A 12,768-nucleotide genomic window follows, 5' to 3' on the forward strand; every position below is an offset into this window, starting at 1 on the left:
AATGTCGCCAATTGTTTTTTATTTGCTCAGCAAATGTGAGCGTCCTTGGGCTGAGTGGCTTGCTAGGCCATTTCAGAGGGCATTTAAGAGTCAACCACATTGCTGTGGGTCTGGAGCCACATGGAAGCCAGACCAGGTAAGGACCACAGAGAGATTCCCTATTGAATCCACCCATGCCATCCCGAAACTCGCAGTGGGGGTGCACCATCAGCAGGACTGGAACATCTCACCCACCATGAGAGAAAGTGTAAATATCATCAAAGACTTGGCCAATGCTCTACTATGGAAAGAACTATGAAAAGAACTGAGTGGATGTTTCTAACCAACATGTCAGAGTATCTTCAACTACATTTTTATATCAAAACATCCTCAAAAAGACACAAATTTGATTCTCTTGCAAGCTTAGAGGAAAGCATATGAAGTACTTACAAAGATCGATAAAGTATCGTATACAAAATAGCCCACTTGATGGTTTTAAAAGAAAGAAATCATTTTGAACTATGGTTGCAGAACAATTCAAATCGCACTTCAGAGAGCTGGTTAATCGTGAGGAAGTAGAAATAGAATTTCACATCTTCTTTCAGCTCTCCAGAGTTTATTTCAATTGAAAATAGTAAAGGAGAAAGACATTCAAGTATTTTCTGCACAGTCCCCAATCTTGTTTGCTTGTTATGAATGTCACGATTATAATAAAACTGTTCGAAGAAGCAGCTCACTCCTGAAAACCAAAACATCCCTAGTTCGCATCTTTTGTCAATCTTTATTCAACCTAATACAAAAGTTATGAAGTTATGAGAAGCAAAAAAAACCTCTCTGTTCAATCCTTCCAAGCTATAGATTTCAAGAAAGGGGGTAAAGGAGTAAAGTGTTCCGTGAACTATTTCAACTGTATGCTCATTCTTGCAAAATAAACAAAAATATTGAGGGGTTCGTCCAGTGTCCGAGCCACTGTTGAGGTCTGGAATCGTAATACCTGAAAAATGTCAAAGTGTGGCCTCAACAGGGAGAAACAAATGGCTAAGTGCCGTGGAATAGCGGTCTCGATTTCTGCATTGCAGTCATCGCAAAATAACCAGCCAAACACATCCAAAACCGCACTTTGAAAATTTTCCACTGAATCGTGCCCCTCATTTGTCCTGCCATGGTACATCAACATTCAGCTCACTCCAATCTCACACTCTCAGAATGGCATCATGCACTCAAAGGTTACATTACTTAGGGATCTCACACAAGATTAGCAGGTGATATATCACTCTTATTGTTTTATGGGCATTTTAACATCCCCAGCCCCTCATCAATCATGTTGCACAACCCCCACCCTCACCCTTTACTGGTGAGGGCTCAGCATACACAGCAGGCATTGAGGTGACTGAGCTGGTCCCAATCCACTCTGCCTGTGACCCCATGACCTCCAGCTGCACAGACCAAGGAGGTGCACCTGTCCAACAGCAGGACACCCAAAGCAGGCTGGAGCCATCCAGCTCTCAGCCCTTGAACGGACGTCAGTTAAATGGATCAAAGACAGTACAATTCAGAAGGCTTCCTCTATCCCCGCTACGAATGTCACAATGCAGATAGATGTAGTGGCATAGTTAGAAAAATTAAGACGTTTTGAAATCACTTCTGGGTCATAGGTGTTCAATCACGATATATATCAAGCACTTGTGTAAATATATTTGCTGTTCATGAGAATGGCCTCACCATTTGAAAGCATTGTGCTTTTGCATCTATGTGAGCTCTGTGGTAAACCATGTTATTGTATTATATTCATTGTGCTGTATTGTACATGCCTGGGCTTGTCCAGGCTCACTCCGCCTGTGGCTCCTCCCCTCAGGCTTCTGTATAAAAGTGGCAAGTCTCCACCTCCGGACCCAGTTTAGTGTATTAAAGCCTCAGTTACGTTTATCACTCGTCGCATATTATTGATGGTGTAACAATTTAATACACTAAACTTCTAAAGATGGACTCTTCACTCAAGATGAACTCCTCACTCAAGCCTGATCACTTGCAACTGGACCCACAAGCAGCCGATGCTACAGAGACGTTTGAACACTGGCTAAGCTGCTTCGAAGCCTCCTCGCATCCTTCAACGAAGACTTCACCAACCTCCAGAAGAAGCAGGTCCTCCACGCACGGGTGAGCCCAAGAGTCTTTAACCTCATCAGGGATGCCCCCTCGTACGCGGAGGCAATAACGCTGCTAAAAGAACATTACGTGAAATCCGTTAACCAGGTATATGCTAGGCACCTCCTCGCCATGAGGCGCCAACGCCCTGGGGAATCACTCACGGAATTCCTGTGTGCCTTGCGCATCTCTGCCGGAACTGTAAATGCCGGGCGATATCGGTTACCCAGCAAGCGAAGCTGCTGATCATGGACGCCTATGTCGCGGGCATGCACTCTAACTATATCTGCCAGCGATTATTAGAAGGGGGGACACTCGGCCTCCCAGAGACAGCACAACTCTCCAACTCACTGAAAGTGGCCTCGCAGAACATGGGGCCCTACACCTCCGACCGCACGGCACCCTCGTGGGCCTCGTGGGCGCAGCCATCAACCGACCCGGGTGCGACGCAAGCCAGCACCGTGCAGCGGCCCGCCAACGCCGGTGGCCCGAAGTGCTACTTCTGTGGCCATAGTAGTCACCCCCGACAACGCTGCCCGGCACGGAACGCCACGTGTAACAGCTGTGGGAAGAAGGGTCACTTCGCAAAAGCCTTCCAGGCCCGACCGCCCCTAAATCTTCTAGGCCCAGCAGCGCTGCCTGCTGCCTGTCGGGGCCACCCCCAGCTACCGCGCCACCCGCCATGTGTGACGCATGGGCGTGGCCATCTTTAATTTTGGCCGCCGCGTGCCACCCACGGGGGACGCCATCTTGGACACCATCTTACATCTTACCAGCCACGTGCGACCCACGGGGGCCGCCATCTTGGATGCCACCTTGCACCTCACCCGTCACGTGCGAATCATGGAGGCCGCCATCTTGGGACCACTCCGCTGCTTCCTGGGAGCCCTGCTCACCCAACCGTACGCTCGCCGCCGCTACCTCTGACCGGCCTACGACCGCCTTCTGACACTCGCCCCCGTCACACTCGACCAGTCCCCGCCGCACCACCTCGCGAAGTCCACGATGACTGTCCGGATCAACGGGCACGAGACGGCCTGCCTTTTCGACTCCGGGAGCACAGACAGCTTCGTAGACCCAGATACGGTAAGGCGCTGCTCCCTCTCCATCCTACCCGCGACCCAGAAAGTCTCCCTGGCTTCCGGATCACACACAGTAGAAATCCGGGGGCATTGTATCGCGACCTTTACTGTGCAGGGAGTAGAGTGCACCAACTTTAGGCTCTACGTCCTCCCCCATCTCTGCGCTGCTCTATTACTGGGGCTCGACTTCCAGTGCCATCTCCAGAGCCTTACCCTAAAGTTCAACGGGCCCCTGTCCCCCCTCACCGTCTGTAGCCTCGCGACCCTTAAAGTCGCCCCACCCTCCCTCTTCGCGAACCTCACCCCGGATTGTAAGCCACAGAAGCAGACGCTACAGTGCCCAGGACAGGACCTTCATCAGGTCGGAGGTCCAGCGACTCCTGCGAGAGTGCATCATTGAGGCTAGTAACAGCCCCTGGAGAGCCCAAGTGGTTGTCGTCAAGACTGGGAAGAAGCACCGGATGGTCATCGATTATAGCCAGACCATCAACTGGTACACGCAGCTCGATGCGTACCCCCTCCCCCGCATATCAGACATGGTCAATCAGATTGCGCAGTATCGAGTCTTCTGTACAGTCGACTTGAAGTCTGCGTACCACCAGCTCCCTATCTGCCCGGAGGATCGGCAATACACTGCCTTCGAGGCAGACGGCCGCCTCTATCACTTCCTCAGGGTTCCCTTTGGCGTCACCAACGTAGTCTCAAAAGGGAAATGGACCGAATGGTTGACCAATACGGGCTGCAGGCCACGTTCCTGTACCTAGACAACGTCACCATCTGCGGCCGTGACCAGCAGGACCATGACGAGAATCTCCGGCGCTTCCTCCACACCGCTAAACTCATGAACCTAATTTAGAATTGATAGAAATGCGTCTTCCGCACAACCCGCCTGGCCATGCTCGGCTACGTCGTGGAACACGGAGCCCTAGGGCCCGACCCCGACTGCATGCACCCCCTCCTGGAACTCCCCCTCCCCCACTGCACCAAGGCCCTGAAGAGATGCCTGGGGTTTTTCTCTTACTATGCCCAGTGGGTCCTCAATTATGCGGACAAGGTCCGTCCACTGATCAAATCCACCCTTTTTCCCCTGAAGGCTAAGGCACGACTGGCCTTCAATAGCATCAAAGCAGACATTGCCAACGCCGCGATGCACGCTGTGGAGAGCGATGCGTCAGACTTTGCCCTGGCCGCGACACTCAACCAGGCGGGCGGGCCCGTGGCTTTCTTCTCCCGTACCCTCCATGCCTCCGAAATTCTGCACTCCTCTGTCGAAAAGGAAGCCCAAGCCATCGTAGAAGCTGTGAGACATTGGAGGCATTACCTGGCCGGCAGGTGGTTCATTCTCCTCACTGACAAATGGTCGGTTGCTTTCATGTTTAATAACACACAGCGGGGCAAGATCAAGAACGACAAGATCCTGAGGTGGAGGATCAAGCTCTCCACCTACAGCTATGACATCTTGTATCGACCCGGGAAGCTCAATGAGCCCCCAGATGCCCTCTCCCGTGGTACATGTGACAGCGCACAAGTCGACCAACTCCGCGCCCTCCACAAGACCTCTGTCACCCGGTTTTTCCACTTCATCAATGCTCGCAACCTGCCGTACTCCATCGAGGAGGTCAGGTCCGTAACCAGGGACTGCCAAGTCTGCGCGGAGTGCAAACCACACTTCTATCGGCCAGACAGAGCACATCTGGTAAAGGCCTCCCCCCCTTTGAGCGCCTCAGCAAGGACTTCAAAGGGCTCCTCCCCTCCACTGACCATAACGTGTACTTCCTCAACGTCATTGACGAGTACTCCAGATTCCCCTTCGCCATCCCCTGCGCTAACATGACCTCTGCCTCCGTTATCAAGGCCCTGCGCAGTCTTTTCACCCTGTTCAGGTTCCCCGCCTACATCCACAGTGATCGGGGCTCCTCCTTTGTGAGCGACGAATTGCGTCAGTTCCTGCTTAGCAAAGGCATCGCCTCCAGCAGGACGACCAGCTATAACCACCGGGGAAATGGACAGGTGGAGAGGGATCAACGCAATGGTCTGGAAGGCCGTCCTCTTGGCCCTACGGCCGAAAAGTCTCCCAGTCTCCCGCTCGCAGGAGGTCCTCCCCGATGCGCTCCACTCCATCCGGTCACTCCTATGCATGGCCACTAACGAGACTCCTCATGAACGTATGTTTGCCTTTCCCAGGAAGTCCACCTCTGGGGTCTCGCTTCCATCCTGCCTGGCAGTCCCAGGTCCTGTCCTTTTCCGCAAGCATGTGAGGAGCCATAAAACCGACCCCCTAGTCGAGAAGATCCTGCTGCTACTTGCAAACCCCCAATATGCCTACGTGACACACCAGGACGGGCGGCAGGACACGGTCTCCCTTCAGAATTTTGCATTGTAGGTTCCCCGGCGACCATCACCACCACCCCCCACTATACACCGTCTTCCCCCAACTCTGCCCACCTCCCTCATGAACTGACTCCCGCAGGCCCACCGACGACAAACACCACCACCTCCGCCCATACACCGGACCCCACTTCGCCGACTCAACATCTGGGTGAAGAAGAAGAAGTCAACACACTCCCGGACGCACAGGTCTCGACGCCGGCGTCCACACCACAGCCAGGACTGAGGCGGTCACAGCGGAAGGTCAAGGCCCCCGACATACTTGACCTTTAAGACCATTTCACCCCTGCCAGACTCTTTTTTAAACAGGGGGTGAATGTGGTAAACCGCGTTATTGTATTATATTCATTGTGCTGTATTGTACACGCCTGGACTTGTCCAGGCTGGCTCCGCCTGTGACTCCTCCCCTCAGGTTTCTGAATAAAAGTGGCAAGTCTCCGCCTCCGGACCCAGTTCGGGTCCAGAGGCAGGAGGCTTGCTGTTTAGTGTATTAAAGTCTGTTACATTTATCACTCGTCGTGTATTTTTGATGGTGTATCAAGCTCTTATTGTGAGGGTGATCCCTGCTTCAGTGTTTGCCTCCCTTTGTGACCCTCACATCCATGTGATGTGTAGCTGACTCACGATAGTTACCCTACCCTACCTGGGCAGCATGGTAGCATAGTGGTTAGCACAATTGCTTCACAGCTCCAGGGTCTCAGGTCGATTCCCAGCTTGGGTCACTGTCTGTGCAGAATCTACACGTTCTCCCTGTGTGTGTGTGGGTTTCCTCGGGTGCCCCGGTTTCCTCCCACAGTCTAAAGATGTGCAGGTTAGGTGGATTGGCCATGTTAAATTGTCCTTAGTGTTGGGTGGGGTTACTGGGTTATGGGGATAGGGTGGAGGAGTGGGCTTGAGTAGGGTGCTCTTTCCAAGAGCCGGTGCAGACTCAATGGGCCGAATGGCATCCTTCTGCGCTGTAAATTCTATGATTCTATACCCTTGTGCTATGGGACTCAAAGAGTTAGTAGGCAGGTATAGCAGGCAATCAAGAAGGTTAATGAAATTCCATTCTTCATGATGAAAGGAATTGAACATAAAGGTCATGGTACTATTCTTCAGTTATACAGGGCATTAGCGAGACCGTATCTTGAATACCCTGTGTAGATTTCACCTCCATAGTTGAAGAAGGATATAAATGCATTGGAGGCAATTCAAAAGAGATTTACTTGATTAATATCTGGAATGAACGGGTGTTTAGATGGGTGAGGGGTTACTTGATTGAATTTTACAAGATCTTGAATGGTCTAAAAAAGGCGGACGTAGAAATAATTTTTCCTCTTGTGGGTAGGTCATGAGCTCGGGAGCACTATTTTAAAATTGGGGTCGCTCTTATAGGACAGCGATGAGGGGAAATCTTTTCTCATTATGCCTTGGCCGATAACCAAAACTCAGACTTTACTTTCATTAAATTAGGATACAGGAACCTAACATGGCTTGTTTCAACTGGTGAAACCAGCAGGACAGGTGGTTAAGGAGGCATATGGGATACTTGCCTTTGTTAGCCAAGGCATCGAATATAAGAGCAGGGAGATTATACTGGATCTGCATAAAATTCTGTTTGGACCATAGCTATTGTCTGAAGTTCTGGTCGTCACATTATCGGAAGGCGATGATTGCACTGGAGAGGGTGCAGAGGGGATTTACCAGGATGTTGCCTGGGCTGGAGCGATTCAGCTATCAAGAGAGGCTGGTTAGGCTGAGGTTGTTTTCCTTGCAGCAGAGAAGGCTGAGAAGTGACCTGATTGAGGTGCATAAAATTATGAGGGGCAAGGATAAGGTAAATACGAAGGAACGGATCCCTTCCATAACCAGTAGGCATAGATTTAAGGTAAGGGGCAGGAGGTTTAGAAGTGTTCTGAGGAAAAGCCTTTTCACCCAGAAGGTGTTTGGAATCTGGAACTCACTGTCTGAAAGGGTGGTAGAAGCGGGAACCCTCACAACATTTAAGACTTATTTAGAGGAACACTTGAAATGGCATAGTGTACAAGGCTACGGGCAAAGTGCTGGAAAATGGGATTAGAGTAGATAGGTCTGGATGGCCAGTGCGGACACGATGGGCCGAAGGGGCTCTTTCCATTTTGTTAAAACTGCATGACACTCTATAACTCACTCAATGACTCTCTCGTGCCACCCAAAATAAAACATGATGTGGCGATGCCGGCGTTGGACTGGGGTGAGCACAGTACGAAGTCTTACAACACCAGGTTAAAGTCCAACAGGTTTGTTTCGATGTCACTAGCTTTCGGAGCGCTGCTCCTTCCTCAGGTGAATGAAGAGGTCTGTTCCAGAAACACATATATAGATAAATTCAAAGATGCCAAACAATGCTTGGAATGCGACCATTAGCAGGTGATTAAATCTTTACAGATCCAGAGATGGGGTAACCCCAGGTTAAAGAGGTGTGAATTGTACCAAGCCAGGACAGTTGGTAGGATTTCGCAGGCCAGATGGTGGGGGATGAATCCGAAAGCTAGTGACATCGAAACAAATCTGTTGGACTTTAACCTGGTGTTGTAAGACTTTGTAAAATAAAACAGGCAGTATCCAGCAAATTACAATAACGTAATGAGGCGGCACGGTGGCACAGTGGTTAGCACTGTCGCCAAGTTCGGGTTCAATTCCGACCTCGGGTAATTGCCGACGTGGAGATTATACATTCTCCCTGTGTTTGCGTGGGTTTCCTCCGGGGGCTCCAGTTTCCTCCCACAATCCAAAGATGTGCAGGTCTCCATGGCCATGCTGATTTGCCCCAAAGGGTGGGGTTGCAGAAATAAAACAGGGGTTTGGGCCAAGGTAGGGTGGTCTTTCGAAGGGTCGTGCAGACTCGATGGGCTGAATGGCCTTCTTCTGCACTATAGCGATTCAATATGATTCAATATTCAGTATGATGATTTGCAGATGAAGTTAAACTGGAGTTTGAGGATCTGAACCAAATTTAACAAGTCAATAGAGAAATTCAAATTATTTTCAAACCCTGAACAGATAAAGTGATCAGATTTTCATTACAAGTAATGTTGCTCAATGCTTAAAATAATTCTGGATGATTGCTATCCAGTGATCACTTTTGAAAGTTTGCACTTATGGAGTGATACTTGGTTTGGAGTCAGCCAAAATGATAATTTAACATCATTCTCCTCCGAGCATCCAAATGCTTTTTAAGTCCTTCCTACCTCTTCTTGCCTCCCACATGTTGTCTACATTACCGGTTATTCTGGGAATACGCTGATCTGTCTAACATTATTTTTTACTGGAGCGCTTGATGCACCTGTACTTAGATCTTATCCTCAAACACAACAGTGAAATGAAAGTTGTTCTGCAAATAAAAATTAATGTTCACGAACTCTGGTATCAGGTCCAATCTATTTTCTAAAACTTACAGCCGTTTAAATTGTTGTCACAAGGAACTTTGCTTTTTAAAATTTTTCCAATTAAGGGGCAATTTAGCATGGCCAATCCATCCTGCACATTTTTGGGTTATAGGGTGAGACCCACACGGAGAGAATGTGCAAACTCCACACAAACAGTGACGGGGGGGCCAGGATCAAACCCAGGTCCTCAACGGTGTGAGGCAGCAGTGCTAACCACTGTGCCACCATGCCGCCCTCTCAAGGAACTTTGCTTGATCGTTAGAATGTTGTTCTTTACCAGTTAACTTGTACGATTAACATGTACTAGGTGGCACTTACTTAAATACATCGAGATATAATGCAGTTACTGTTCGGCCTTGAGCACCTTCAAAACCCAAGACCACTACTATCTAGAAGGACAAGGGCAGAGGATACATGGGAACACCACCACCTGGACATTCCCCTCCAAAGCACTGCCCATCTTGACTGGGAAATATATTGCTGTTCCTCCACTGTCGCTGGTGCAAAATCCTGGAACTCACTCCCTAACAAAACTGTTACACATGGACTGCAGTGGTTCAAGAAGGTTCTCACTATTGTGTTATGTACTCTGGGATAACACAGGCTGCAACTGGATGCAGCTTTAACCAAAAGATACTCCAGACCTTGAAGTTAGTTAAATCTGATTTATTGAACCAATAGCACAGTTATCACAGTTCTCTATGAGTTCGACTCTCTGCTAACCTAAGTGTGACTGAACCAGACTAGCTCTTAGCCACGTACTGGAGGTGTGACACTGTAAATACACCCGACTCACTCTGTAGATGTTCATCAGTAGAAAGAGGCGGAGTGTGAGTGCCTGTGCCTTTTATAGTGAGATACCACCCCTGAGTGTCCTGCCTGCTCATTGGTCATGTCCTGTTCTCTGTGTTCATTAGCTGCCTGTCTGTACTTGTCTGTATATCATTATCTGCACGTCTGCATATCATGACATCTCCCCTTTTTTTAATGTTTTGTTGGCATATGGGAACGTGCTTACATGTGGTGGCATATATTAACATATTTACAAGCGATGGCATATATGAACGTATTTACATGTGAATGCTTTTTAACACACATCATCGAGCTGACCCAGTCAGTCAGTTCGGTTACCTTGGAAATGATGCCCTGTTGCTGAAGATCCTTGAGCTGTGCCTTCAGGCGCTCCCTCAGCGGAGCCGGGACCTGGCGTGGTGCGTGGACCACTGGCTTGGCATCAGGTCTTAGCAGAATCTTGTATCGATACGGCAGCTTGTCCATCCCGTCAAACACATCCGGATACTGAGCGAGGATGTCGTCAATGCCGGCCTGAAGATCCACAATGGAGGATGTCATTGTGTAAACCCGCTGCACGAGGTTCAGCTGCTTGCAGGCATGCGCGCCAAGTAGGGATGCCCTGTCTGGCTTGACAATTTCAAAACGTAACCGTGCATGTGCGCTCCTGTAGGAGACGAGTAGATGGCAGGATCCCAGTGCCGTGATGGCATTTCCGTTGCAGTTCAGGAGCCTGCAGGCTGCTGGAAGGACCTTGGGGGGCTTCTTGATGTGTTTGAAATCTGCCTGTGAGAGGAGTTTGGCAGAAGCACCTGTGTCCAGCTTAAACTGGATGGAGCAGTGGTTGACCTGCATCACCGCACGCCATTCGTCCGCAGAATCCGCAGCGAGGATGGATTGAATTTGTGATGAGTTGGATGTGGCATATTCACATTTGGTAATGATGCCCACACAGTAGGCGAAGGCCAGGCATTCTTCCTCTGGATCCGTTGTGCTGCCAGGATCAGAATCCTGTAATCGTTGTTGCACACTCTGAACGCGCCGTTGTCGGAATTGGGAGCGCTGGCCCCTGATTGGTGGTGCAGACCTGCACAAGGCTTCATAGTGTCCAGGCTTCCCGCAGTTTAAACATCGCCTGCTTCTTGCAGGTCAGTGTTTCTTTAAGTGGGCATTGCCGCAGTTCGAGCATGTCATGACGTCCGCATCCTGACGTTATGCGCGTCGTCGCACTTGCACAGTGCGGTCGGCAGATGTGTGCACCTGTGCAGTGTGGGTGTCGGCTGCTTCGTTATCCCATTCGCATCGCGCATGCGTGGGGCCCTGTGAAAAGCGTGCAAAATGGCCGCTTTCATCAATGCTGAGGCGCTGCATCCGGGAGATGGCCTGCACACTCACTGCCTCGTGGGAGGCAAGTTTCTCATTTTCAGCCGATTTGTACTGGGCATAGCGATTTTTGTCGTGCTCATGCACTGTGCATGTTTCAATCGCGACTGGCAGGGTCATATGCTTGATTTTCAGTAGCTGCTCTCTCAGAGGATCAGAGTGAACTCCAAAAACAATTTGGTCTCTGATCATGGAGTCAGCAATATCACCAAAGTTGCAGGACAGCGCTAGCAGGTGGAGGTTAGTTAAGAAGGAGTTGAAAGATTCATCTTTACCTTGCAGACGCTGTTTGAATATGTAGCACGCAAAGATTTCATTGGTGTCCACTTCACAGTGACTGTCAAACTTGTCCAGGATGGTCTGAAACTTTGTCTTGTTCTGGCCTTCGGTGAAGTGAAAAGAGTTGAAGTGTTCGATGGCTTGATCACCCGCTGTTGAGAGGAGAAGTGCGATCTTCCTTGCATCAGACGCACCCACGAGGTCTGAAGCTTCGATGTACAGCAGAAACCTTTGCTTGAATGTCCGCCAGTTGGCACTGAGATTGCCGGAGGTCCGAAGCTGGTGAGGAACCTGAATCTTCTCCATGGTGCCGGGAACATTTGCTGGTCAATACGGAATGGACTGAGTTAAACCACCGAGATTATGCAGTATCCTGGTAGCATGTTGTGTTATGTACTCTGGGATAACACAGGCTGCAACTGGATGCAGCTTTAAGCAAAAGATACTCCAGACCTTGAAGTTAGTGCAATCTGATTTATTGAATCAGTAGCACAGTCAGCACAGTTCTCTATGAGTTCGACTCTCTGCTAACCTGAGTGTGGTTACTCTGTCTGACTGAAGGTAACTGCAAATACACCCTGACTCACTCTGTAGATGTTCATCAGTGGAAAGAGGCGGAGTGTGAGTGCCTCGTGCCTTTTATCGTGAGATACCACCCCTGAGTGTCCTGCCTGCTCATTGGCCATGTCCTGTTCTCTGTGTTGATTAGCTGCCTCTCTGTGCCTGTCTGTATATCATTATCTGCATGTCTGCACATCATGACACTCACCACCACCTTCCCAAGTGCAATTATGGATGGGCAATAAAAAGTCTGGCCTTGCTAGCGATGCCCATGTCCCATGAAATGATTTGTTAAAAAGGTAAAAATGGAGGGAAGAAGTAAGGAAAACTACTGTTGTAATGTGAGTAACATCGCAGCCCCTGCAGCAAGACCCCACTAACAGCAATGTGAAAATGCACAGATAATGGGCGAGATCTTCCGGCCCTTCACACCAGAGGCATCACCTTGTCCTGCCGATGGTGCACACCCGCCGCATGTTTCACAGTGGCGTGCGGTGGAATCATAGATCGCGGTTGGACCAGAAGATCCTGCCGCTGGGCATGTGCGGACCACCTTCTGCCACCGGGTAACATGCCACAGGGAGAAGAGAGAATCCCAACCAATGGGCGCGATTCACCCAAAAAGGAACTAAATCCCCGAGTGAGCACGTTTCACCACGTGTTTCCTGGCACTCACAGTGCCGAGAAACACAAGACTATTCTACGTGAGTTGCATTGAATAAGGGGCCTGAACAGGGAACGTGCAGCCG

The 12,768-nt window shown here is 49.8% G+C and overlaps 1 long non-coding RNA gene across 2 annotated transcripts in view; it reads left to right on the forward strand.

Annotated features, from left to right (window-relative positions):
• The window catches only part of LOC140428814 (uncharacterized), a 101,948-nt gene that overhangs the window by 71,882 nt on the left and 17,298 nt on the right, over window positions 1-12,768 (forward strand). The gene's annotated exons all lie outside the window — the stretch shown is intronic.

Source organism: Scyliorhinus torazame, chromosome 8 (genome assembly GCF_047496885.1).
Source record: "Scyliorhinus torazame isolate Kashiwa2021f chromosome 8, sScyTor2.1, whole genome shotgun sequence".
NCBI lineage: Eukaryota > Metazoa > Chordata > Chondrichthyes > Carcharhiniformes > Scyliorhinidae > Scyliorhinus > Scyliorhinus torazame.